The sequence below is a fragment of the Triturus cristatus genome, chromosome 12 (assembly GCF_964204655.1).
Source record: "Triturus cristatus chromosome 12, aTriCri1.1, whole genome shotgun sequence".
NCBI classification, from domain to species: Eukaryota; Metazoa; Chordata; class Amphibia; order Caudata; family Salamandridae; genus Triturus; species Triturus cristatus.
The window spans coordinates 841303602-841331521 of record NC_140595.1 but is presented as its reverse complement, the minus strand read 5'-3'; the positions used below and the strand labels follow the sequence as shown (position 1 = coordinate 841331521).

The 27920-nt window shown below is 53.4% G+C and overlaps 1 protein-coding gene across 5 annotated transcripts in view; it reads right to left on the bottom strand.

Annotated features, from left to right (window-relative positions):
• Positions 1-27920, bottom strand: part of PLD2 (phospholipase D2) — a 495902-nt gene that overhangs the window by 303174 nt on the left and 164808 nt on the right. For 2 of the 5 annotated variants that reach the window (XM_085638423.1, XM_085638425.1), the window contains exon 2: positions 585-785. The exons of 1 other annotated variant lie outside the window; for it this stretch is intronic. The gene's annotated coding sequence lies outside the window, so the exon portion shown is untranslated. The remainder of the gene's footprint in view (positions 1-584; positions 786-27920) is intronic. 2 more of the 5 variants (XM_085638422.1, XM_085638424.1) reach the window with 1 other exon arrangement.

Genomic DNA, 27920 nt, shown 5'->3' with positions numbered 1-27920 from the left:
TCCGGTTTGAAAACCATTATTTAGTTAATTTTTGGATTTCCAAATGAAACGGCGATCTTTGAATCTATACGCGAAAAATGCTCCCCATCGTTCAAGTTGCTGCAAACGCGTTTTGACCTCAGGCAGTCCTGAAGGGTACAAATGCTTTTTAGGAGGTCATCATCAGGGCGTAATACCAGTCATTAAATCGGGACACACCGTAGGACTCTCGAATGGTGTATACGGATATATTAACTCAATCAAATGCAGGCTCATCTCACAAATCAATGAGCTACTCAACACTTTGTAACTCTTCTCTCAAAATCTACTGAATGGAGTTATCAAGCAACTAGGCAAAGTTCTAGTTTTAGACCAAGGTTGGTGCAATTGCTTTCTGTAAGAGAGAAACAAAATTCAAGTGGGAATTAAAATGGGAAATGCTATTTTGTGACCCCCACACTTATAATTTCCACCTGGTCGGATCCGCCCACAACTTGCCACACAAAACATACATGGATTTGCTTTTTATTGAATGTTTATTGCAGACTTGCCAAACAGTGTCAAAGTTATAAGTGGAGCAGTGGCTTTTCAATGGAAACGCTCACCTTCCATAACCATAAGTACAAACTCGGGTGGGTGGGTTGGGTGGGATGTCGGACCGAGAAGGCAGCGGAGAGTTCTAATGTCACAAATGATGCAAATGAGTATCCGGTTGGACTGACCTCTCAAGCAGCAGTCACTCCTATTTCTGCCCGTAGAATGTCAGTCATTTTTCTCTCTGTGGTCCACTGGTACCGCCAACAATACTATAAAAAAAATAGAAGACACAAAAAATAACCACACTGGTGATGCCCTAAAACCACTTTCACTCAAACCATAACCTTTTTTGTGTTCAAATATTTGATTGTATTTGGAAAAAAGAAATTCAGTTTCAAAGCAACAGCGATACATAAATATAAAAAATTGATGCGTACATGTAAAACGTTAAGAAGTTAAAAAGAGTTACGTGACAAACAGTACCTAAACTTAGGATGCTAATGGTTTAAAATGCATCATGTAAAGATGACCATATACATGTCTGGACAGACAGTAGGTGTTTCAAAATCATCAAATAGTAAATATCACCCCAAGGAAAAGGGGTCAGGTGAAAGTCCACCATATAGCACAGCAAAGTCACGTGTGGTAAATCGGGCATAACTTGGTAAATAGAGGCTATCAGCAGGGGGATTAAACAAGATGAGAGAGAAAAAGAGTAGGACAGGAGGAGGAAAGGATATTAGGGGGGAGGAGGGTGCAATGGGACACATATGATGAGAAGTTCAAGAGAGGGACCCAACAGGATGTTGAGCTACCAAACCCCGAGCAGACACATCCATGTGATTATCCAAAGAATGCCGTACGTTGCTAGTGATTGAAGGCGTAGATGGCTTTCCTTCAATAAGAGTGTGAGCACCTCGACGATAGGACACCCAATCCCACCAAGTGTGGTCTGATAGGAGATGGAAGGATTTCCATTCTGTGAGTATAATCTGGACTGCGATGGTTAAGAGCAAATCTAATGGCTCCAAATCTATATTATCAAGAAGTAAAGGGGAAGCTGCAGCCCATGGACCCAGCATAACCATAGGAAATGAGAGAGTGATAGGTGCATTCAAATTTATAGACAAATGTTTCTGAATAGGGCCCCAAAAGGAATCTAATAATGTGCATTCAAAGAACATATGTTGATGGGTGCCTGGTTTTGAATTGCAATTCCAACATAGAGCACTAGCTCGTAATTTCAGTTTGTATAAGCGAGCAGGAGTCCAATGTAGGAGATTCATTGTAAACAAGTTGACTGAACCAGTTAAGGAGCAATTGTATTACATAGGGATAAATTCCCGATCAACTGCCAGGTATCACGAGAAATGTGCTTAAAAATACCCTATCCAAAATGATGAGACCATTTAACACAAGTAATTGTGGAATGCGGAGACTGTGGGGCAGAGAGAAATGTATACATTTTGGAAGCAATGCGGCCCGAGCGTAGCCATATAGCAAGGAGCGAAACAATAACTGAATCCGTAGAAGGGGCTGCCTTAGAAAACGTGACTTTTAATTCTCAAAGAGTATGAAAATCCATGTTACTGAGATTATGTTTTTGAGCTAGAAAAGAAAAGGGAGAGGGTTATGATTATTATCAGAGAGCCCCTCACTGATCTAATACCTTTAGAGGCCCACGAGAGGCCATTCGAGGTTCAATGTCAGAAACGAGCTCAGCATTAACCCATAGGATGTCCATCTGGGCGTATGAGTGGGTTTTGAAGGTCCTCTATCAAGGTATTTAAAGCATTACCCGTAGCTGACATAATACGTTGAGCGCGTGCTACTGTACATTTTGAGCTTGTGAGAAGGGAGAGCGCTAAAAGGTGAGCGCAAGTCTCCTTCTATATGTACCCATGGAGGTATGTTATGGGATTCTGGTAAGAACCAGATTGCACCTTGGGCATATATTCCAATCCAGAAGGTTACAACCGCCCAATGTAGAGGGTTTCCGAAGGTATTTAATGGAAATTCTAGCTCTCTTGTCGTTCCATAAAAATCTCGAAGTGAGTACATCAATTTCATGAAAGAAAGATGATGAGAGTTTTAAAGGGAGCATAGCAGACAAGAAATTAATAATTGGTGTTATCATTTAAAAAAAATGTAGCCTAACCCACCACAAAATATATTTAGGCGACCAGTAAGACAAGAGATCTCTAATTTTATTTATTGTGTGGGATTCGATATAGAGCACAGTATCTGTAAGGTCCCTACAAAACCAGATCCCCAGATATTTAATGCGTGCGGATTGCCATTTAAGGCCCGAATCTCCTAAGTGTGAGGGAAGACGCAATGGATTCAGGGGGAACACTTCAGTTTTCTCTTTCTTAAAGGTATAGCCAGAGACAACATAACATTCATGCAAAATGTTAAAAATAGAAGGACTCGCTGATTCAATGTCTACTGAAAATATAAGGACATCGTCTGCGTAAACCATAACCTGACTGAAAATCCCCAGCAAAGCCTCCACTACTCTGTGTCTGCACCTATCTTTTCCTACCAGTGGTTAATTTGTAATATAAAATGTGCCGGGGCTCTCCTCAGGAGGCAGCGCTAACAGGAGTAAGGTACTGGTGCAAACTGCCTCCTGACTAGAGCCCGTGGACTTATTATTCTGGAGAGGACTGGGCATAATGGCTAGAGCTGCTGATTTCAGAGCTGGGGAACTGGGTTCAAGTCTCGGCGTGGTTCAACATTCTGTGATTATGGGGAAAATTGCCATCCTTCCAAATGTGTGTGCCCTTAATTGGTGCTATGAGCTCCGGTGCTGATGATTAGGTGCTGAGCACCGGAAAGCTCCGGCTCAAATTAAGCACTGCTTCCTACCCATTTCTGGCATCGGGCTCCATGTGGTCTGTTGCTGGATGGTGGCAGGTCATGGCGGAGTTGGTCACCCATCAGGAGTTGTGATTGACACCACCTCAGCCTACCCACATACCCAGAGGGGTCACTCCTCATCCACGCTCATCTGCCAGGAGGTATTCTATCTGCGTGAAAGGCAGGGCAGCACCGACTAATCCTTTTTATACCAGATAATCCCTTGGTAGACACTCCTGGCATCTGCCATTGAAGAAAAGAATGCCAACCGCTGAGCCCAGTGGTGGTGACCTCACGCCCCAATCCGTCCCTTTCAAAAGTACAAAGGGGGGATTAACAGGACTTCTATCGGTCTCTCAGACCATGTGCACGCAAGAGAAAGCAGCAACAGGAGGGGGCACCCACTGCAGGGGCAACGCTTGACCAGTCACCACAGTGAGCATAACTCCCCTGGGGGGTGACGGATCCCACGGATAAGCGTTATCCTAAATGGTGGCCGATCCCATGTGGATCCCCACACTGCCTACAGCCAAAGACACTATGCAGTGGCGGCTTGTCTATAGGGGCAACAGGGCGCCGACTCACTACCTTGCTCCTTAACTAATTGCTTTAGATGTTACAATTTTTTCATGAAAGCTAACACTCTTACAAATTGATTGTTTCCATGTATGTTGGGAAACGAGGCATTCGTTGTGAGGCCTGCACAAATAATAGGTCTACATTTGTCCTTCACTGAGAACCAAACACCCCATTGTAGCGCTTTACTCTCAGAGTGTAGCACTGCAGAGCAGTCTAAGGCTTACGCAAGGGAGGTGGTGTGGGCTAGTAATCGCCATTTACAGGTACGCAGAATAAACACTCAATAATTGATTGTCCAGTCTGTACTTTGCTTTATAAAAGAAAGAGAACATTTATTACACACACACTACTCAATACTACGCACCAATTTACAAATATACATAAGCGGATGGAAATACTTCTTGACATTGCATAACATTCCCACCCGTCCTGTGGGGGTCTAGTACCACCACTCACATATATGACCATCATCGTGCCCCCAAATGCCACGGGTTGACCATAACCTGGAGCGAGGGCCCTTCCCACTGGCACCACCCCAGTGGCAGCCCACCCCATTATTTCAACAAGCATTTATAATGGGAACACCTACCATAGTGACACATAACCCTGACTGAGAGCATCTCATTCTGACCATACAGTAGACACACGTTAATCACAGCGGCTGACAGTCACGTTGTTCAACTAACGCAGTGGCAAGAATACATGTCTAAGCATCACTTGGATTGACGGGTACTTACTGCATCTGGTAACATGAACAATGCAAGTCATTCAGAGCCCCGAAGAAGGCATCATATCTATAATCACATGGCTATGCAAATACAACCAGGCACCCCAGCAAGGCTGCTGGCAACTTATTTACAATTCACTTATAACATCACATATCGCATATCGCATGTGACCTCCAGTCCCCAAAAGTAACACCTTTGTGTAAATACACCTCCTGTGCAATTACACCCTTCCACCCCTGGGGGATGTCTCCACATAATCCTCATTCTTCTCTTTAGGAGAGCGGTTCTCACTCTGAAGAATAAAAGTCCCAGCATCAGGGGGCTTTAAAGCATGGATGAACCCTTGAGGGGTTATTTCTTTACAGTTCCCAGAGACTTAGGGGGGACTTTCTAATTCTGTGCTGAGGGAGTCTGCCCTGCTCCTGCAGCCCCCCTGCACCCTTGCCTTCAAATGGTGGTGACCCCATCCTCCCGGTTCACCACATGCCCAAATCAAGCAGGTTTTTCTTTTAACTGGGCCAGGCCCTGCTGGGTATTATGGAGCGTGCTCCCTGGAACTTGCATCTTCGAGCGGTGGCTCTCCCGCTGCTCGGGGGAGAGCTGTGCTGACTAGACTGGTGGCCTCTTGCCGCATTCTGCACTTCCTTGGGGGCCCAGTCCCACCCAGGCACCCCGCATGCAGGTAAGTTGGAGAGCAGCTCGGGGTCCCCGCCTGGCCAGCACTCTTGCGTTCCGCCGCGGGAGCTGACCGTTCATTCTGGTCTGCCCGCTCCATCAGACACAGTTGGCGGCCGGGCGGAGCCTCGCAGGAGTGCGACGCACTCCCCCCTCCTTTCTGCCGACACCCAGTGTCCAGGGGTGAGGGTCTTGAGCCCCCTACCACATTCAGGGGGAGCGTGACAGCGCATCCCGACTTCCTCTTCAGCGAGGCCCAGGCATTGGGTCCCGGGCCCTTGAGACCTCTTCACAGGGGTGCAAAGGCGCTCCCCACCTTTATTTTTGTTGGGCCCAGGGTTGGACTCCTGGACCCCTGAGGGCCATTTCACGGGGGGCGACGACGCTCCCCGACTTTAATTCGCTGGGGCTCAGGGATGGAATCCGAGGCCCTCCAGGCACCTTCACAGGGGGTGCCATGGTGCTCCCAGACTTTCTCTTGGTTGGGATCCTCAGCCCACAGGCACCTTCATGGGGGGTGCAATGGCGCTCACTGACTTTCTCTTGGTTGGGACCCAGGGTTCGGATCCTGGGCTGGCAGGCACCTTCACGGGGGTGCGGCGGCGCTCCCCGGCTTTCTCTTCCACTGGGGGAGTCCCGGGAACCTGACCCACCACGGGGGCACATTGGAGACTGGCAGCGGAGCACCATGTGCTTCATCGTTGCTCCAGTAGAGGTCAAAGGTCGCCTACCTTCTGAGGGGCATATCGATTTCGACAGTCTTGGTCACTTTTAGGTCCTGGTGTCCAGCCCTAGCCGCTTGGAACTCTTCGTGCCACCCTCCTGCCCTCCAAGAGTGTGAACTCGGCAAGGAGCAGTCTTCACTGGCTCCCTTTCCCAGGCTTCCTCTCACTGGCCCTGGACTCCCTCAAAGGTACAGTCCAGATCCTTGGGCAGTCAGGGGGTTCCTCCTTCCAACTGCACATGGCGCCAGTCTCCAGCACCAGTCATCCTCAGCAGACCACACCCCAGAGAGAGCTCCCCTTCCTGTGCAAAACCTTTCAAGAGAAATTGGAGGGGGCTGGCAGGGATGCATGTCCGCCCTATCCTGCAGTGACACAGCACCTCTCTGCCCCTGATCCATCCTTCCTGCACAGGCCTCTGGGATACTTCAAGGTGGCGTTGTCCAAGGGTCTCATGCACATGGTCTCTGAAAAGCTCCCTCCCACCTTGCTGACATCCTGGCCCAGCCCGGAGCAGGCCTGGTGCCTGGCACCAGGAGACGGCTGCTGATCGATGCCCTGCAGATTCACCCCATCTCTCCCTCTTGGAGAGGAGAGCTTCGCCCTTGGAATGCTTGCAGTGGAGGGCTGGGCCTCTGATGCTACAGCTTGGGGAGGAAAATATGAATCCAGCCTGGCAGGGTCCCACCCAGCCTGGCTCTGATTCTGGGCTGAGTCAGAGGAATACAACATTTCTGGATGACCCATAAGCAGCACAGATATGGATTGGGACACAGCAGAAGGATTCTTTTCACACAACTTACAGCGTACTGTGGTGCGTGTCTGGAGTTTGTAGGCCGTAAGGAACTGAAACTGCCCCATATGGTCTCTGTCTCCATAGGAGAATAATGGAGTGCTCCTACAGTGAAACAGTAATGCACACAGACTATCCCTTACATGCGTCTCCCCGCATTAGAAGGCCTATTCCATGTCACCACCCACCCCTGCTGCACCATTCTATCTGTACCTGCTCCTGGGCTGCGCATGACAGGAATCTCCCCACGCAGCCCTTACACAGGTGCACACACGTGTCCACATGTAACCAGTCCGGTGCCCCTTACCCTGACTGCAGCACAGCGGCCTTATCGTACAAGTTGGACACTGGGGAAAACCACAGGCAGTCCATTTTATCCTGAGTTCACTGTGGGGGGGTCCCAGCTTATGAGGCTCTCCCACAGGAAAAGCTCAGAAAAAAGGTGTTCACAAAGCAAAAAATCCAGGCGGTCAGGAGGTCACAAGCACCTGCTCACATCCCCTCGATAGCCGCAGAGGGCTGCAAAGGACGCAAAGCACATCAGGTGGCGGCTGTCACAGCCCAGCCTCACACAGTCACATTGCATGTCTGACTAGCTCCCGTCAGTGCTGCAGGCCACGTTATGGTGCTTCTGGGCTTGTCAATCATGTGCCCTTTGTCCTATCACAACTCAGAATACAGAGAAAGGGTCGACCTCCAACCCTATCCTGGCTTCTGATTTGATAGGACCTCTGGGGTGCTTCTTGGGTTGTCGGAGTTAAGGGAGTGAGGAATCATGAGGGAGTTAAGGGAGTGAGGAATCGTGAGGGAGTGAGGAATCGTGAGGGAGTGAGGAATCGTGAGGGAGTTAAGGGCGTGAGGAATCTTTAGGGAGTTAAGGGAGTGAGGAATCCTGAGGGAGTTAAGGGAGTGAGGAATCGTGAGGGAGTTAAGGGAGTGAGGAATCGTGAGGGAGTTAAGGGAGTGAGGAATCGTGAGGGAGTTAAGGGAGTGAGGAATCGTGAGGGAGTTAAGGGAGTGAGGAATCGTGAGGGAGTTAAGGGAGTGAGGAATCCTGAGGGAGTTAAGGGAGTGAGGAATCCTGGGCCCAGAAGAGCAGCTCTTGTTGAAGAGGACGGACGCAGGAAAGTTTTGCTATCGGCACTGTCACTTTGTATGAGTGAGAGCGTATGTGTGTTTGTGCATGTGCCAGCCAAGGATTGCATGTGTATCTGTGTGACTGTCACTGTATGTGTGCAAGTCTGGACTGTGTCTTTATGTATGATTGTGTATGTGAGCATGTGCGTGTGTGAGTGTGATCTGAAAATGAAGGCCTGTGAGGGGGGAGATCTTGGGCTCAGTGATTGACAAAGACAGGACCCAGAGTGGGCAATATGGCTCACAGGTACTGCAGCCATGATGGGGTCACAGACAGCAGGGGAGGTGCACAGAGGCATACGTAGTATGTGCAACAGCAGACACACCATTTTCCATTGCTCGATTATGGAAGGGTGGATTAGGGCATGTGAGAAGATGGCCTGGTATATGCTGGTCACTAGTTAAAGTGGCCACCTTGCACCAGTACAATTTGACTCTTCTGGTAGTAGGTTTAAGACAACCTTTTAAAGAAAGCTATCCTAGAGGTAGCTGTGGAGAGCAGCCTTCAGGCTAAGTCTTTAGAGGAATGTAAAGCAGCTTGTTTTACCTTATAACCTCTTGAATCACTAAATGAAAGGACACCAAACAGGTGTATATATATATAAAATATATATGTATTTATTACTAGACACACTCTACTAATCTCTTTATGAGATTAGAAGTCAGGAACATATGCACAAATCAACATTTCACAACAAGTTAAGCACAAATATGGCTGGGGCCCTAGGGGCGTACCAGACCATATACTAAAAAAAGAGACTTAGGAATATCGACTTGTGTGGGGACAAGGCCTAGGGCCTTCAGAAGCGCTGGGGCCTCACTAATCCACCCAAGGCAGGTAAGTAAAGGACCCACGGGAGACGCATGCAGTGGGAGAACACAGCCGCGGATCCCAATTGACTTCAATGGAGCAAGTCGCGGTTGGAATTTTAAAATTTTAGGATACTTCGGGGGAGTCTACAAGCAAGTCACCTACAGGGTAAGTAGTTCTAGAGCCAACACACACAGGAGCACCGTAGTGCACGAGTTACCTCACCCAGGGAAGCCGGGTGCATAGGTGTCTTTTGGTGTCGGGTCACGGCGTCGTTTTCAATGGGAGCCAAAAAAGACTTGCTGCTTGTGAAGACAGAAGAAGTGTCCGGTGGAATGCAAGGCTGGATTCAGAAGAAAGAAGACCTGAAAGCAGAAGGGACAGTGTTCAAATTCATGTGGCAGTGACCCGGGGCAAGGAAGATGGATGCCCACAGTCGTCGGGTCATTTCAGGTGATCACGGGTGTCTTGACTCTTCAGCCACGAGGTCCAGGAGGCGTCGACGACGACCAGGAGCTGGATTCGGTGTGTCCCACGAAGTCTGCAGCTTACTGCGGTGTCGGCGACCAGATTGGAACCAACAAGCCTTGGCAACAGCAAGTCTCGTGGAAAGTGTAAAAAGTCAGCGGTGCAGACCAGCAAGGTCTGAGGGACTCACCCAGCGAGGGTAAGTCGGGGCAGGCCTGGAGCAACCAGGGAAGCCCTTTGGTTTTGTAGAAAAGTATTTTGGGGACCCACAGGCCAACTGGCAAGGGATCGCGAAGACACCTCGGGAGGATTCACTCAACAGGGGCCCACGGTCACTCGGGACGGGGTAGGCCTCTGATCTTCAGTGGAAATCCTGCTGGCGGCTTGGGCTACACATGGTCCAAAGCACAGGTTCGTAGAACGTCGTGAAGGGGTTGCACTCGAAAATAGTGTAGGGTACCCAGGGATTGCTGTTCCTCGTCACTCGTGGGGTCCACTTGCCGCAGCGTCGCTGGGGACTCACGATGGCCTTGGAGAGGTTAGGAAATCCTCTTCATAGGATGCAGGGACTTCGAACTCCGGCGGGAACGTTTGCGACCGTTGATTGCACGATAGGGTGCCTGCCAAGCAGGGGAGTCACTCCTTGACTCCAAGGGAGATTCTTCAGTCTTCCAGAGGTAGTGGAACATCGAAGGTCCAAGATTCTTCTTCAGAGCGTCGTCCAGGGTTATCTAGTTTGCAATGGCAAGGGTTCCCTAACTTATACTAGAAGGAAGGGAGGCACTAGCTCTATGACCTCACCTATGGGAGGGTCAGGGGAGTGGGTGGCTACACCCACTTCCCTTTGTCCAGTTTCGCGCCAGAGCAGGGGCTGGTAGCCCATGAGCTGGTTTGAGCTGGCATATGCACAGGGGAGCCTACTGCTCCCCCAGTGCAGGACTTCAAAGCACTCTAGGAGTGCACCCACCCAGCCCCAATACACTACATCCTGTCTGGGAGGTGACCACACCTCCCTGTGAGAGGATGCCTATTGTTGGGCCTCCTCCACTGCGAGTTTCGGTTATCAGCAGGAGGGCAGCCCAGTGTCTGTGACTGGTGTTATCCATTTTGTGATGCCAGGGCTCTTCAGGATTCTACCGTGTTTCCACAGTAGGTACATGTCTATCCCTCTAGAAGGGCGGGATCATACTCCCACACCAGTTACTGGTGTGGGGGTATGATTCCAAAGCGTTTGACACCACACACAACATGTTTTCATGCAGCCATCCCAGAGTTAGCATTTACCGCTAAGTTATAATGCGCTTAAGAGTATATGGTTTAACCGCATCCACAAACAGCCACAGAGAATGGACTCAGAGCTGAAGAGGGGCCCTGCTCAAGCAGAGGCACCCCCTCACATGGAAACCAAGCACCCTGCCCTCAGGATTGATAGGGCCTGCCTTAGGGGTGACTGATAGGTTTATATGTGTGTGTTAGGAAAGATATAGGGAACCTATATCTCAGTGAGGAGTGCTAGCACCACCTCACCCAGGCTGCAGTAGCAGGCCTGTGGTGTCAGATTTAGTCTGCTTCCCAGGGGTGGCATAATACATGCTTCAGCCCCTGGTAGGCCTGAGAAGTACCTATGCCCTTGGTACCTAATATACTAGGGGCTCATAAGGTACCACAGTATCCAATCACTAGTGCATCTAATATGCACTCCAAGTTGTTTAGAGAGAACAGAGAGGCTGGGGCCCTGATTAGCAGGGACCCAGCCAGACTATAGCCAGAAACCAGTGTTAACATCAGAAAAAAAAAAGTGGGGGCAACATAAGTGCAGATCCTACTCTCCGACAGGGCACCGCTGCATGGGAGCAAGCAGGACTGGATGAACCACTGTCCATGTCCAAGTCAGGCAGGCTGATGGACTTCAGAGTAAGCCCAGCCCTGCAGCGCTGCCTTCCACTACCTGTACTTGGCCTGCCTGCCTAATTTGGCACGAGGACCCGGCCTGGCCACTGTCACATGCCTAGGGCACGCGTGGTGACCTCGCCATGCAGCAGGGAGACCTAGAAAGTTAACCAGGTCCATGCTTGGATAGCTCAGCCAGGTTTTCCATTGCATTCTGGGACTTGTAGTCCTATTTATTCCATTATCATGCTCCTCTCCCTCTAAAAAGCCCTGTAACCTCATCAGGGCGGCACGCACCACAGAACGGAATGCGGGCATGAGGCGGTGAGGAGCGATGAGGGAATGGACTTCAGTCTGTCTGATAGACAGTGCAGCCCGAGGAGACAATGGTGACCAGGACAGTAGACTGCTTCTGACTCGCTGCAAGGAGGGTGGTGACTGCACCTCACACCCTGGCCCATTGGAGGCAGGGACTCGGCGCTGGTGCTGGCCCCCGGACCCCAGCCTAAAAGCAGCTCTCGGGCCACCATTTGCTGCGTGTGCCACTCCTCAGCCATGCAGGGCGCTGTCATTGGCTGTGCAATCTGTCGAGCACTGTCTCTCTTTCTGTGGCTCTTCAGACAGAGGTCAGGGCTGGGAGATGTGCTCATTGGTACAGATGTGGCCTGAAGTGGGAGATGTGGGATGGGTGGGAGATGTGGGATGGGTGGGAGATGTGGGATGGGTGGGAGATGTGAGATGGGTGGGAAATGGGGGATGGGTGGGAAATGGGGGATGGGTGGGAGATGGGAGATGGGTGGGAGATGGGTGGGAGATGGGGTCTCTGGGCATACATGATTCATGGTGGAAGGTGGGACTTTAGGTGGAAGATGTAAAATGTGGCCTTTATGTGGTTGAAAGATGTCGTCTGTGGTGATGTGGTCTTAGGTGGAGATGTGGTCTGTGGCGAAGGTGGTGTAGGGTCGAGATGTGGTCTATGTTGTAAATGTGGTCTGTGGTGGAAAGGTTTATGGTGATGTGGGCAGATGTGGTCTATGGTGGACATATGGTCAGGTGTGCTCTATGGCAGAGATGTGGTCCATGATGATGTGGTCTTTCATGTGCATGAGGTCCATGGAATATGGGTAGATGTAGTCTATGGTGGAGATGTGGTCTGTGGTGGAGATGTGGTCTGTGGTGGAGATGTGGTCTGTGGTGGAGATGTGGTCTGTGGTGGAGATGTTGTCTGTGGTGGAGATGTTGTCTGTGGTGGAGATGTGACCTGAGATGTGAGACGTTGTCCGAGGGAGGAGACGAAGCCTGAGGGGAGAGATACGAGTCTTTTGGGGGGGGGGGGGGGTGTTTGTTTGACTTGGGGGTCGTACTAGGGCATTTTGAAAAAAAAATAGATACTATTGTATCTTTTATGTTGTTGCTAATAAGTTCTCTTGCTATTTATGCTGTAAAAAAAATGATTGAAGTCTATTTTTCCAGTCCTTTCTCAGGGGTGAAGCGCCCCAGCACACGGTCGGGGCGCCCCCGGCGAGTCGGAGCTGGCTCTGATTCTGAGGCCGCATTAGCGGGGCGCCCTGTGCGGATACGGTGCCTGCCCCCCTGGACCTGGGAGAGGGGGCGCACAACTGAGGATGTCCTGCCGGGATGTAGCTCAGTCCCACTCATTCCCAGAGTGCAGGGCTGGACTCCAGCCCAGGCCAAGCGCTGCGCCCCAGAATACAGAGCAGGAAGGGGGCGGGCAGGTTGGCACAGGCCCCGGGACCGACGCCGAGAGGCCCTGGCACCGAGTCCGCGCAGACGGGAAGCGCAGGAGAAAAACACGGGGCGCAGGGCCCGCTCCAGGGACGGAACAACGCACAACAGGCGCACGTTGGAGGGTTCTCACAAATGCACGTGTCTGGACACTGGGTGTCCGCTCCAGGTGATGGGTTATGATGGGAGAACCCCGACATCTGTCAAAACACGCATTTACCAAAGACAGCACGCCGTACCAGGCTTCACCAGCAAAGTGAACAACAGACACACACAGCATCTAACAGAACTCTCTAGAATATGGGGGCTCGAGCTGTGGGGGGGGGGGGGCGCCCCCTGGGGGCCCTGGCTTTGTTGGTGGAGGGTCAAAAACCGGGCTGAAGAGCTAAAAAGAAAACGACATTTTCTAGGAGTATGTTGTTGGTTTTTCACAATTAGCCAGCTGCATATAAAATAATGCACATACTGTAAACGAAAAATAAATGTGAATTAAACTCATCCTGGGGACGCTTTCTTTTATGTTATTAAACCTCAATTAATGAATGCGATCATTGCAGTTGTCTGTCGGACCAGAGAGCCACACGACTGAACCCTGCTGGGCAGAGTGCGGAATCCGGACTTGTGTACTTATAGTGCCATGAAGTCCCAGCCTGTAACAAAGCACTGTGAACGGGCAAGTCACCATTTAAAAATTGTATTAGACACTGTATAAGCAAGGCTACGGGAATTATACGGTGGAAAGGACAAAGTTATGTGACAGAGTTGTCTAAATTATGTGGCAAAAAAGCTAACACATGCAGCTTAACACAGTACTTTTTGTGATAGTGTTACTTCATTATTGTATCAAATTCACTCATGCTTACACTGGGTGGACATAGGTCCAAAGCGAGATGTGGGGTTTACTCCTTTTTTATCTTTTCACTCAAATGGGCAGACGACCCGCTTCACATCTCGTGTCGAGGAGTGATGGGCCAGTGGAGAGATGGGGGAGCATCCCTTCACTCACAACAGAGGATCGGAGGCTCCCTCTCCCTCCTGGCATTAGAGGCGAGGGCACCCTTGCGAGAGTGGTGGGCACCCTGCTGGAGCGCTTTCATTCTGAAAGGGACAGAGAATCTGTTCCAAGTTTGGAGGGGTGGCCATGCGTGGAGGGGAGGGGTGAAAGAGGCAGAGGACAGTCTGCTACTCAGGGCAGCAGCTATCATTAGTGCAACAGGTGCAGTTGCACCAGGTCTCAGGAGTGGTGTTTTTGCTGGATATATTTGCTCTTTTATAATTATTGCATTCAGTGTGGATTATCAGATACAGAAAAGTACTCCTGAAATGGTAATCCCGCCCCCTGCTCTGGGCCTGGAATATTCCGCTCCCAAAGTACTGCTAAAATATTGAAGGGGGGCTAGGGCTGATTTCTGTCCCCAGTCCAGTCACGAGGGGGGCCAGATTGGAACACATTTTGCTCAGGGGGGCTTACTGAAAAACAGTTTGAAGACCTCTGCTCGTCATGAGACACCACAGCCAGGGCAGGCTGGCCACTCTGCCACACTCACACTTCACCAGGAAAGGGAATGGTCTGTGGATACAGCCTCCCCCCTTCACACAATGGGTCAGTATCCGGGACATCTCCCACCATTCCTGCAGGGCCTTAGTGTTACATTACCCGCCACCCTGGCATTGTGGGGGGGGGGGCGCTGCAGGTCAGGGGGTGGTTACAGATCTCGATGGGCAAGCATGAAAGCCCACCCTGGCCCTAGTGCAGACTTGGCCAACTGCAATCTGCGGCTAATGCCCACATTGGTTTCTAGCCCTGCCCCCCCCCCCCCCTTCCCCCACCGTGGCATAGCACACACTAACATTCAAGAGATCACGTTGGACAGAGCAATGGACACGTACAGCCCACATACTGGTCACCTATCAGAGCCCCAGTGTGAGACCGGCCTCACGGCGTTGCCCTCTCCATCATCCAGCCAACCTGCAACCACCCTCAAGACACGACATCTCCGACTCCGGCCGCCCCAGCCACCCCCGATCCACGGGCCGGCCAGAGGCCTGACAGACTCAACACCCTACCACGCATGCCCAACCGAGGGAGCGGGAACCCTCGAGCCAGACCCAGAGGCGCCAGCCCAGTCACACCTCGGGTCGCCTTCCCCGGGAGGACTCAATCGGCCACCCGGCCCCTGGGGAGCAGGCGCCTCCCCTACCGAGCGTCTGGGGTCCCTCCCAGATCCACCTGAAAAGACCAAAGAAGTGAGCGGCAGGAAATCCCGCCGAACCCCCTCCGTCACCCCAGTCCCCCCTCTGCGAGCACTCCGGACTTCAAAGAACCAGCAGAGTATAACAAGGGGTGCCGGAGAAACAAGGACAGAGAAGACCTGGAACCATCTGAGCCTGCTGACGCTGTCGCGGCTCCTGAACCCTGAAGTCACCTGGGCCTGCTGAGTGACTCGCGGCCTCTTGCTATTGAACCATCTGAGCCCTGCGGACGAGGTCGCGGCTCCCGAACACTGAACCACCTAGGCCTGCTGAGTGACTCGCGGCCCCCAGCTATTGAACCATCTGAGCCCTGCTGACGAGGTCGCGGCTCCCGAACACTGAACCACCTAGGCCTGCTGAGTGACTCGCGGCCCCCGGCTATTGAACCATCTGAGCCCTGCTGACGGAATCGCGGCTCCCGAACTCCGACCACCTGTGCCTGCTGAGAGACTCGCGGCGCTCCCCTTGAGGACGACTCGGTAAGAGATCGCCCAGAGATACGACACCCTCCAGCTCGAGGATTGTGAGCTTCCGCAGGGTATTTCGCAGAGACAATTTCTTGAAAGACTGTCCCGCTACCCCCATTCCCCACGACTGATTTGTGGTACGTTGTGCCACTGCTGTACTACTTGCCTTTTGGATCATAAAGATCCCTTGAAATCATCGATAAAAGAACCTATCGTCCTACAAAGAATACGTGTGGTGTCACTCTGTTCGTAGTGCATCTCAGGGTGTGCGCGCCTGGTTCGGCTTACTTGGGAGAGGTGGGTCAAAGGGGTGGGCAAGACGTGCATCGAACCCCCCTCCGGCGAACGCCTTTCCAACATTTGGTGGCAGACGACGGGATCCGAGCCGACACCGAAAGAGAGCGTGCAGTGAACGACTGACGCACTACCAAACAGAGATGGAAGGAGAAACCTCCCTGGGTGCCGCAGGTACCGAAGTAAGCTCACCGTTCCGAGAGGATCAATTGGACTATTACACGCATAGAGAATTAAAACAGTTTTGCAAAGACCTTGGCATCGCTACCACCGGACTAAGCACAAAGGAAGACTTCCAGAAAGTACTGAAAGCCTGGGTCGAGACGGGGGCGCCCCCGACCCAAACGGAAGGGGATTCTACCCATGAACCACCAAGCATCCCGGCAAGAAACAACGGACCAGAGGGGAACCTGTCCCCCGAGGAACTAGCGGACCGAGAGAGAAGCCGAAACCACGAACTTGAACTGGCCAAACTAAAAATCGAGGGAGAGATAAAACTGGCAGAGAAAAAGTTAGCCGTCGAGCAGTTACGGCTACAAGGGGAACTCGAAGAGAAGAGACTCCAAAGGGAGCACGACGAAAAGAAACTCCAGCTAGAACATGAACGCGGCCTGAAGGAGATTGAGTGGCGGGCTAGAAACGAAAAGTCACAGCCACCCGGGAATCCACCGTCCGCTCCCACCGGGGAAACCAAAGTTCACATCCCCAAGGATGTGGTAAAGGAGTATTATAAGAACGATGATATCCAGCAGTGGTTTAAGGCCTACGAAGTCGCCATGACCTCTCACCGAGTCCCGCAAAAGGATTGGGGGGCTGGCCTATGGGGCCGGTTCTTAAGCGAAGGAAGAGAAACTCTGCTAGATCTGCCCTCCACGGTCATGAACTCCTACAGCCACATGAAGGAAGCCCTCATGGGCCGGTACGGACTCACCCCCGAAATGTACCGACAACGGTTCCGAGATTGCAAGAAGATACCGGGCACCACGTGGGTAGAATACGTGAACTTTTACAGCCGAGCCTTGGACGGGTGGATCAAGGGCAGCAAGGTCTCCACCTTCGAAGAACTGTTCGATCTGATTGCCTGGGAACATTTAGCGGCCAATTGCTTTATAGAACTGCGCCAGCATCTCCTGGACAGTAAACTCACCGACCCTCGGAAGCTGGCCGCTGAGGCTGATCGTTGGGTGAACACCCGGGCCACCCGGGGCCCCGTGGGGGACTACGGCCGCCACAGTCAGGGTCCCCCCCGCCAGAGGGGCGGAGGGAACCACGGCCGACCCAGAGACTTCCCCGGGGGGTCCTCGACCAGCCCCCCCAGCAGCCCACCAGCGGCGGGTTCGGCACAGTCCCCAGCAAGCACCGGAGCCCCAGGACGACCAGGTCCACGAGCTAGGATCACCTGCTTCCGCTGCCAGCAGCCCGGACACTACGCCAATGACCCACAGTGTCCCCAGTATCAGCGAACCACAACGACCAACCCCACGGCCCGGCAGATGGCCTCCGTGGCTCTGGGGGAAGAGATGGAAGACTCCGAGGAATGGGAACCGGCGGCCATGGCCCTGGTCTCCCTTGGTGATCGAGAAATGGTCCCTGGGACACCCTTGCCCGCCAACACAGGAAAATACCGACAGCGGGTGACCATCAACGGCCACTGAGTCGAGGGCCTTCGCGACACCGGGGCGAGTGTCACCGCGGTCCACCGCAGCCTAATTTCAGAAGACCAGATCCTAACCGGGGCCCTCTGTCCGGTCGTATCCTCCGACAATTCTGAGAGCCTCTGCCAGATGGCGCTGGTGCCCTTCGAGTGGGGAGGGGTCTCCGGAGAACTGAAGGTAGCGGTCCGGACGTCGCAGCCCGTAGACTGCCTCCTGGGCAACGACCTGGAGAGTTCCCCGTGGGGGCAAGTAGAACGAAGAGCCCACCTGGAGATGATGGGCCTACCAGAATGGGTCTGCGCCACCACGCGCTCCATGACCGCCCGAGTGCCTCCCTCCAAGGGCGGTGAAGCCCTCTTACCGAACACTATCCCCGAGAGCCGGGACCCCCTCCCAGAAGCAGACAACCCTCCTTCCGAGGGAGAAGGAGACACTAACCCAGGGGAAGGATCGGAACCTTCCGCCCCAGAGGCCCCGACGGAACTCGAAGAACTGCCCGAGTTGGCCCAGTGGCGCTGCGAAGGGGGGCCCTCCCGCGAAGAGTTCTGCCAGGAACAGACCACCTGCCCCTCCCTCGAGGGACTTAGACAACAAGCCGAAGCCCAGGCCGCCGGTGACCGAACCGGAACCCATTGGGTCTATTGGGACAATGGCCTCCTATACAGCGAGCAAAAGTCCGCCGAGCTAGGCGCAGCACGAGTACTGGTGGTACCCCTGCGGTTCCGGAGCCTCCTCCTGGGCCTGGCCCACGATGTGCCCTTGGCAGGACACTTGGGCCAAGACAAGACATACCAGCGATTGGTGACCCACTTCTATTGGCCCAAGATGCGAGCGAATGTAGAAGCACACTGCAAGTCCTGCCTCACGTGCCAGGGCAGTGGAAAGAGTAGCGGAAAACGCAAAGCTCCCTTACAACCGTTCCCCGTTGTGAGTACCCCATTCGAGCGGGTCGGCATCGACATCGTGGGACCCCTGGATCCGAAGACCGCCCAGGGCCACAGATTCATCCTTGTCCTGGTGGACCATGCCACCCGCTACCCCGAGGCCATCCCCCTCCGCACCGTGACGGCTCCCGTGGTGGGCCGGGCTCTCATGGGGATCTTCTCCCGTGTCGGATTTCCCCGCGAGGTTGTGAGTGATCGCGGCACTAACTTTATATCCCGCTACATGAAGTCCCTGTGGCAGCAGTGCGGAGTCACATATAAGTTCACGACCCCCTACCACCCCCAGGGCAACGGCCTAGTGGAACGCTTCAACCGAACCCTGAAGGGAATGATCCTGGGCCTCGAAGAGCCCCTGCGCCGGAAATGGGACGTCCTCCTCCCTTGCCTCCTGTTCGCATACCGAGAAGTCCTCCAAAAGTCTCTTGGGTTCAGCCCCTTCGAACTGCTGTACGGACATCCCGTCCGAGGGCCCCTGAGCCTGGTCAAAGAGGGCTGGGAGACGAGCCCCCGGGGGACACCCCCTGATGTGTTCCGCTACATCCTGGCGCTCCGCAACCAGACGAGGAAGTTTAGAGAACTGGCAGAGGCTAACCTCGAGGCCAGCCAAGAAGAAATGAAGCGCTGGTATGACCAGAACGCAACCCTGGTCGAGTTCCAGCCGGGCCAGCAGGTTTGGGTCATGGCTCCGGTGAAACCCTGCGCCCTACAAGACAAATGGACTGGTCCCTTCAAGGTGGTCGAGCGGAAGAGCCAGGTCACGTATCTGGTCGACGTGCAGTCCCCACGGAACCCCCTCCGGGTCCTCCACGTGAACCGTCTCAAGCCCCACTTTGTAAGGACGGAATTAAGTTTGCTACTGGCCACTGATGATGGGGCGGAAGAAGACACCGAACCCCTGCCCGATCTCCTGTGCACGAAAGACCTGGACGGTTCCGTGGAGGGAGTGAAACTGTCGACCACCCTCACTCCCCAGCAGGCCGACGACTGCCGCCAGCTGCTCAGACAATTCGCAGACCTCTTCTCTCTCATTCCAAGGGTTACCGACTGGTGTGTCCACGATGTGGACACCGGCGACAGCCCGCCTGTGAGACACCGAGCCTACCGGGTGCTTGACCGGGTCCGCACCTGCATCAAGACCGAGGTACAGAAGATGCTCACCCTGGGAGTAATCGAACCCTCCGACAGCCCCTGGGCCAGCCCGGTGGTTCTGGTCCCGAAGGCGGCTTCCCCGGGGGTCGCCCCCGAACTAAGATTCTGTGTGGACTATCGGGGGCTCAATGCGGTCACCCGCGCAGACGCTCACCCTATTCCCCGAGCCGACGAGCTCATCGACCGCCTGGGGGCCGCCCGGTTCCTCAGCACTTTCGACCTGACCTGCGGATACTGGCAGATTGCTCTCACGGAAGGAGCGAAAGAGCGCTCTGCCTTCTCTACGCCAGATGGCCACTACCGCTTCAGGGTCATGCCGTTCGGGATGAGAAACGCCCCAGCCACGTTCCAGCGGTTGGTGAACAAGGTCCTGGCCGGACTCGAGGAGTTCAGCGCAGCGTACCTTGACGACATCGCTGTATTCAGCTCTCAATGGCACGAGCATCTCCAGCACCTCCGACAAGTACTAATGGCCCTGCGCCAAGCCGGACTAACCGTGAAGGCCAGCAAATGCCAGCTCGGGCAAGGCTCCGTGGTCTACCTAGGGCATCAGGTGGGCAGCGGCCAGGTCGCCCCTCTCCAGCCGAAGATCGACGCCATCAAGTCCTGGGAGCCCCCCACCACGCAGACAGAGGTTCGGGCCTTCCTGGGCCTTACGGGGTACTACCGGAGGTTCATTAAAAATTATGGCAGTATCGCAGGGCCCCTCACAGAGTTGACCTCCAACAAGCTTCCGCAGAAGGTGCAGTGGACCACCCCGTGCCAGCAGGCGTTCGACGCCTTGAAAACCGCCATGTGCACCGCTCCCGTACTCAAGGCCCCCGACTACTCCCAAGAGTTTGTGGTCCAGACCGACGCATCCGAACACGGCATCGGGGCCGTGCTCTCGCAGTTCGACGACAAGGGCATTGATCAGCCCATAGCCTTCATCAGCCGAAGGGTACTGCCGAGAGAGCAGCGTTGGAGTACTATAGAGCGAGAGACCTTTGCCGTAGTCTGGGCCCTCAAGAAACTGCGGCCCTACTTGTTCGGAACCCATTTTCGAGTACAGACGGACCACCGGCCCTTGCAGTGGCTAATGCGGATGAGGGGGGAGAACCCCAAGCTACTACGATGGTCCTTCTCTCTCCAAGGGATGGATTTCACTGTCGCACATCGCCGCGGGACGGATCATGCCAACGCCGACGGCCTGTCCCGGTTCTTCCGCTTCGGCGAGGAGAACCCCCCAGTGGATGGGTAGTTCTCCACGCCTTTCAGCTGGGGGGGGACGCGTGTGAGACCGGCCTCACGGCGTTGCCCTCTCCATCATCCAGCCAACCTGCAACCACCCTCAAGACACGACATCTCCGACTCCGGCCGCCCCAGCCACCCCGATCCACGGGCCGGCCAGAGGCCTGACAGACTCAACACCCTACCACGCATGCCCAACCGAGGGAGCGGGAACCCTCGAGCCAGACCCAGAGGCGCCAGCCCAGTCACACCTCGGGTCGCCTTCCCCGGGAGGACTCAATCGGCCACCAGGCCCCTGGGGAGCAGGCGCCTCCCCTACCGAGCGTCTGGGGTCCCTCCCAGATCCACCTGAAAAGACCAAAGAAGTGAGCGGCAGGAAATCCCGCCGAACCCCCTCCGTCACCCCAGTCCCCCCTCTGCGAGCACTCCGGACTTCAAAGAACCAGCGGAGTATAACAAGGGGTGCCGGAGAAACAAGGACAGAGAAGACCTGGAACCATCTGAGCCTGCTGACGCTGTCGCGGCTCCTGAACCCTGAAGTCACCTGGGCCTGCTGAGTGACTCGCGGCCTCTTGCTATTGAACCATCTGAGCCCTGCGGACGAGGTCGCGGCTCCCGAACACTGAACGACCTAGGCCTGCTGAGTGACTCGCGGCCCCCAGCTATTGAACCATCTGAGCCCTGCTGACGAGGTCGCGGCTCCCGAACACTGAACCACCTAGGCCTGCTGAGTGACTCGCGGCCCCCAGCTATTGAACAATCTGAGCCCCGCTGACGGAATTGCGGCTCCCGAACTCCGACCACCTGTGCCTGCTGAGAGACTCGCGGCGCTCCCCTTGAGGACGACTCGGTAAGAGATCGCCCAGAGATACGACACCCTCCAGCTCGAGGATTGTGAGCTTCCGCAGGGTATTTCGCAGAGACACTATCTTGAAAGACTGTCCCGCTACCCCCATTCCCCACGACTGATTTGTGGTACGTTGTGCCACTGCTGTACTACTTGCCTTTTGGATCATAAAGATCCCTTGAAATCATCGATAAAAGAACCTATCGTCCTACAAAGAATACGTGTGGTGTCACTCTGTTCGTAGTGCATCTCAGGGTGTGCGCGCCTGGTTCGGCTTACTTGGGAGAGGTGGGTCAAAGGGGTGGGCAAGACGTGTATCGAACCCCCCTCCAGCGAACGCCTTTCTAACACCCAGCAGCACACGCCCAACAAAATAACACCAACAACTAACAGCAATGCCACACACAGAACTGCAGCAGCAATACCACCCACGCATCTGCAACAGAAATGCCACACAGACATCTCCAACTAACAGCAATGCCACACACAGAACGGCAGCAGCAATACCACCCACGCATCTACAACAGAAATGCCACACAGACATCTCCAACTAACAGCAATGCCACACACAGAACGGCAGCAGCAATACCACCCACGCATCTACAACAGAAATGCCACACAGACATCTCCAACTAACAGCAATGCCACACACAGAACGGCAGCAGCAATACCACCCACACATCTCCAAGTAACGTAAATGCCACACACACACCTACATAAGTACCACAATACTACCCACACATATCCAATAGCAATGCCACACACGGACTGGCAGCAGAAATACCACCCACGCATCTCCAACAGAAGTGTCAATTCAATTCAATTCATGGCATTTCTGAAGCACGACAGCTACCTAGCGGTTGACGCAGGTGGGGCGAACCTTGACTAAAGAACCAGGTCTTCAAGGTCGTCCTGAACTCAAGTTCTGACTCGATCAAACGCATATGGGAGGGCAAAGAGTTCCACAGCCTGGCAGTCCTAACTGTGAGGGACCGTGCTCTCATTTTAGCTACCAGGGAGCGAGTGAAGTTGTCTGATGGGAGGGGGGGGGAATATTATAACAAAACAGGATCCATCGTATTAATCTTGCTGCTGCATTCTGTACCATCAGTAGTCTATTAATGAGGTAAGAGGGCAGCCCCAGGTACAGACTATGCCAACAGTGGGGGGAGAACAGGACCTCTGTCTTACCAGTTACTATTCATCCAGCTCGAGATGTCCTTCAGACACTCCTTGAATGTGGCAAACATATCAGCTGAAAAACCCGTAATCGAGATTAGCAGCTGGGTGTCATCCACAGAGGAGGCTGCCTTCAGTTCCCATGATGCAATGAGAGTGGAAAGTGGCACCAGATAGGTATTAAAAAACAGTGGATTTAAGGCAGAGCCCTGGGGCACTCCCCCACAGTGGCTTGGGTTCAGATTCATCGGGTTGACCATGTGGTCCAATGACCTAAAAAGCTTGGGGGGGGGGGGCAGGGATCCTCTGGGGAACCAGACTTGCATCTCAGGATTTCGGCCAGTGATTCCTGCAGTGTTATAGGGAGAAAATCCGAGAAGGTGCCATTGGAATTTGTGTTTATAGGAGGTGAACGAGGAATATACTTTCTGAATTTTTTCCTCATAAAAGTCAGATAAGTTCACGCACAGGGATGGGGAGGGATGTATAATTCCCTCCAGCGCTGATGGGTTGGTGAAGGATCTAACAATCTTAAAAATGTCCTTTCCAGCGTTCTCCGCACTCTCTATGCGCTTGACAAAATATTCCCTTCTCGACACCTTCATCAGTTTTATCGGGGCTTCTTCAATGCCTCCTTATACGCTTACTTAGATGCCAGGCTATAATCTTTCCTCCAGCCACGCTCCAGCCTTTTGCACCTGCTCCTTTCCACTCTAAGGTCTGCCGAGAACCAAGGGCCCGAAGGAGACTCTCTCAGAGTCCTGACAGGCCTAATAGGTGCCACTGAACCTAGGGCGACTGAGATCCAGGTGTTAAGCGCAGCGGAATAGTCATTGGGATTACTAGTTATCTATGGTCCACTAGCTAGTAACACTGACCCCAAGTTGTCTGCGGTTAGCTTTTTCTAGTTCCTTTTTAGGTCTCGCCTGGCTATCGCGTAAGCGATCGCTCAGCGAGACTTATGTAGGGGCTTCTGAAAATGCTCCCAAAGGCTTCCCAGGCAGATCAGGTGGTGGTTACGTGCACAACCACGCCATTCCATTTGCCACCAGCTACTTCCTGTGCGTGCGCCGCGTCACCCATTCAGAGAGATTTAGTAAGGGGCACAAGACCTTAGGAATGCGGTTTATGGCCTGTGCATGTGAGGCATTCAAGCGCGAAGCTGGCATCGGACTTGAAAGCAGCAGACTGCTTTCGCCAGCGCGCGCTCGGCCTCACTTCCTGCATTCCCTCTTACAACAATTAACTTTCGGTATAACTCACACCCCATATGCTCGTTCCCTCCCACCCTTCCTTTGATGTCCGCTTTTCTTGTTGTTTACAAACCACGCCACACACTGCTGCACGCCAAACACTGCCGCACGCCGCACACTACCGCACGCCACACACTGCTGCGCACACTGCTGCATTACACACTGCTGCATGCCTCACACTGCTGCACGCCTCACACTGCTGCACGCCACACACTGCTGCACGCCACACACTGCTGCACGCAACACACTGCTGCACGCCACACACTGCTGCACGCCACACACTGCTGCACGCCACACACTGCTGCACGCCACACACTGCTGCATGCCGCTGCACACCACACCCTGCTGCATGCCACACCCTGCTGCACGCCACACACTGCCGCACGCCGCACACTACCGCACGCCGCACACTGCTGCGCACACTGCTGCATTACACACTGCTGCATGCCTCACACTGCTGCACGCCTCACACTGCTGCACGCCTCACACTGCTGCATGCCTCACACTGCTGCACGCCTCACACTGCTGCACGCCACACACTGCTGCACGCCACACACTGCTGCACGCCACACACTGCTGCATGCCACACACTGCTGCATGCCGCTGCACACCACACCCTGCTGCATGCCACACCCTGCTGCACGCCGCACACTGCTGCACGCCGCACACTGCTGCACGCCGCACACTGCTGCATGCCGCACACTGCTGCACGCCGCACACTGCTGCACGCCGCACACTGCTGCATGCCACACACTGCTGCACGCCACATACTGCTGCACGCCACACTGCTGCATGCCGCACAATGCTACACGAAACACTGCTGCACGCCACACACTGCTGCACGGCACACGCTGCTGCACGGCACACACTGCTGCACGCCATACACTGCTGCACACTGCTGCATTACTCACTGCTGCATGCTGCACGACACTGCTGCACGCCGCACACTGCTGCACGCCGCACACTACTGCACGCCGCACACTACTGCACGCCGCACACTGCTTTTATGAGAGTTTATGCTACTGACATTGTAAATGACAATGCCTTTTATTTGTTTTAAAACCAAAACATAAATAAAAGGCATTGTAATTTTACAATGCCAATAGCTCAAACTCTAAATGCGAGACCTATTGCATTGCAAATGCTTGTTACAAGTTTAGCCAGGGCTTTGAGTGGGATGAAAAAATCAGGGGGTCTCTCAAAGAGGCGTGGCCAATGTAATTAAGGGCGTGGCATTAAACTAAAAATCTGTGCTTAGCATAGGGTGGCCAACTGGCATGGGTGCATATTCAGGACGGTAAGTTTAAAAATTCAGGAAAACAGGTCAAAATTCAGGACAAAACTTCAGGACAAAAGTTACGTTTTACAGGCACATCAGAGGAAGCTGAGCAATAGTATAAAAGTAAGTAAATAGACAACCACTTAAGTACAAGTCAAAATAAGTTTTATATTAGGTTGAGACAATCATGCACTTTACGTTTTTAGGTCTCGTCTGACCCAGCGCGTGCGCTGGTCTGGCCAGACATTTTGTGAGGGCTCCAAAAAGTGCTACCAGGCCAGCCTAGAGCTACAGTGCATGTGCACGGGCACACGCGCCACGCTTGACCGAGGTTACTTTAACTTTCGCGGCCGCACGGCCACTTTGATGTTTGATCGCTATCACTTTCGCGGCCAATAGGTCTCGCTTTTGGGATCTTACAAGTATTTAGTTATGCAACTAATGCATGGCTAAATACTTATGAGGTCCCAAAGGCGAGACCTATTGGCTATGCCAATGCTTGTTAAAAATTTGTGCTTTCCCCCAGTCGGCTGGTTTGGGACCAGGATGGGGTCCGTCCAGACCGAACACTGCGTGTCTTACACTCTCAAAGATGGGATATTCAAAAGAATATGGCCTGCTCTGTGAGTGCCGGAGTTCACGTGCTGTGTGAGGTTAGCTCCATGAAGTGACATTATCTGAGAGGCCGAGGAGCAGCTGGGATCATCTCCGTGGAGGTTAAAATCCCCTGAGGCCCTAAAGTTGGCGTACTGCAGTGATCTCTGAGCAATAAGACTGCATCATTTGGGAGTGAAGCTGTGTGAAGAATCATGCGGTCTATATATCCCGAGCAGCACAAAGGAGAGAGTTGGAGAGATTTTATACAGAAATGGAAGCCCTCCATAGTGCCCGCGTCGCGCAGTTCCGTTGTGGAAATCTCCCAGGGAATTCTTCAGAATAACGGCCACCCCACCCCCTTTTCGATCACTACCCCCGTTAGTGTGGATTATTCGGAAGCCCGGGGGGATAGCAAGGGTCATGACCGGCTTCGATTCCTCCTTTATCCCCATTTCTGTCAGGAACATCACATCTCGTGTGTTCTCCATCAGAGATGACAAATCTCATCTGCATGTTTGGGAAGCGATCTACAATTAATCAAGCAGGCTCTTACCCCGCCAAGCTCTCAACCTCACCTTCTGTGAACAGGAGATTCTTGCGTTGCCCCAGGTCGCCTGTCAGGTGCCCCCAGAGTGCATTCCTTACAGCTGCACTAAATCAGCACTGTTAGAAATGGGAATCTCTGGTTGACACAGGTAGGGACTTGTGTCAAGCAGGGATCCCTTCTTCCAGTCAGGATGCGGGGATTACCCTCTTCAAATAACGCCTGCTCACCATCTAGGTAGCTTGGCGCGAGCAGACAAGGCGTTATCTCAGAGCGTCATAGGTTAAGCATTGGTGAACCCACACAGCGACCCAGCGACCCACCACAGATAGACTCCACACAAGGATTATCAAAAATAAGCATTTTTATATATATCAGGCTTAGCACAAGACCAAATAACGTTTACGGCCCACAATACTATTAGCACAAAGAAAAGGAAAGAGTTCTTGAGTTTAGCGTAATGTTAAAGTTCTGTGCGCGTCGTGCCTCTTCGTACGCGGTGAAAAAATACTCAGGCACGGGTCTCACACACACTGCAGGTGCTTCGGCGGGGAAGCGTACACCTTACGGTGTGAACGTACACAGTACCTTTATCTTGAGGAGTTCGTCACGGACGATGCTTTAAAAACCAGCGCGTTGTACGTCGCGTTGTCCTCCTGTCGCGGGGCGTACTACGGCATGTTGGGTTGCGTTGCTCGAGGGGACGGTGCGGAGGTACGGTGCTCTTGAGTTTTATGGCGGCGTACGCGCCGTACCTTGAGATCAGCACCCTTCTTTGAAGCACGATGAGGAAGCGAACCATACGCTCCGCTTGGGGGAGACGTACGCAGCTACTCTACGCACCGCAGCCTTTCCGAAGCAGGGGAAAGGAGCGTACGCGGAGTAGTACGGTTCATAGGAACTGTAAGCAAGTACTGTGCGAAGTCCATCCTTTACGTTTTGAGCTATGGCTCGCAGGGGGCTCGCAGGGGCCTCTTAGTCGCGTTGCTCGGGCCAGACAGGTCCTTCCTTTGCGAGCTAAGGCTCGTTGGGGGCCTCTAGTCACGTTGTGCGGGCCAGACAGCGGGGTATAGGCTTTCGAGGGTACGCTTCGATCGTCGAGATGAACACAGCAGTCCGCTTCCGCGTTACGGGGAAAACAGCGGTTTTCCGGTGCTCTTTTCACAGCGGTGAAGTCCACTGGTCCTGGGACTTCGTTCAGGGGGCAAGCTCACTCTCAAGCCAAACAGCACAAGTTGAAGCAAAGTTTATCAGCAATCTTTCTCCTCTCCTTCAGCAGCAGAGCAACCACTGCAGGCCAAT